The sequence below is a fragment of the Macadamia integrifolia genome, chromosome 11, assembly GCF_013358625.1.
Source record: "Macadamia integrifolia cultivar HAES 741 chromosome 11, SCU_Mint_v3, whole genome shotgun sequence".
NCBI lineage: Eukaryota > Viridiplantae > Streptophyta > Magnoliopsida > Proteales > Proteaceae > Macadamia > Macadamia integrifolia.
In genome coordinates, this window is record NC_056567.1 from 7,447,579 (window position 1) to 7,448,496 (window position 918).

General features: G+C 37.1%; 1 non-coding gene across 1 annotated transcript; it reads left to right on the forward strand.

The window, feature by feature from the left end:
- Positions 1-225: 225 nt before the first annotated feature.
- On the forward strand, positions 226-332 carry LOC122094493. The gene has a single exon (XR_006144809.1). It is a non-coding gene; the product is annotated as a small nucleolar RNA R71 (small nucleolar RNA).
- Positions 333-918: the final 586 nt, after the last annotated feature.

A 918-nucleotide genomic window follows, 5' to 3' on the forward strand; every position in this document is an offset into this window, starting at 1 on the left:
CTTCACTACCATCCCATCCATAAAATATCATTTTTCTCCTATGGTTCTTTCACTCTTTTAGGTGATTCTCACTCATAGGTTTTGTCAGCCAAGTCAAGTAAGAATCCCTATGCCTTTCCTTCATCTGTAAAGGATGTGAATCCCTCAGGGCACATAGACTCTATCATTTGTTTAGTTGGGTAATCAATACCTTCATAAAATATTTGACATAAATGCCATAGGTCTAGGCCATGGTGAGGGCATTCTTGGAGTAGATCCTTGAATCTCTCCATAATTTTGGAAAATGACTCACTAGGCTTTTGCCTAAACTGAAGGATATCACTTCTAAGCTTATTGGTCTTGTGAGTTGGGAAAAACTTCTTAAGGAAGACAACTGTGAACTGCTCCCATGAGGTTATGGAATTTGTGGGTAACCCATACAATCATTTCTTAGCTTGGTCTTTCAATGCAAAAGTGATAAACCTAAGCTTAACAGCATCATCAGAAAGTTGTTGGATCTTAATTAGAATGCATACCTCTTCAAATTCCCTTAGAAATATGTATGCATCCTGAGAGGTCAACCCATGGAAGTGGGGCAACATAGTGATGTATTGAGATTTGAGTTCAAAATTATTGCCCTGGGCTTGTGGTAGAACTATGCAGGAAGCTTGGGTTGTTCTAGCAGGGTAGAACCTATCTTTCAAAGATTTAGGTGAAGGGTTTTGTTGTTGGTCTCCCATATTGAAAGTTTTAAAGAGAGCAAACGTATAGGGTCACTACTTGTTGGATCTCTTCTTTCTAACCGATTCTTAGTATTATGTACCCACTTAACACTCATGCAATAGAAAACTACTCACAACTAATGTAAGACAAGCATAAAAGAATGGATAGCAAAACTTTTTTTTTAATGATTTTTTGATTTTTTTTTTGGCTTTTTGG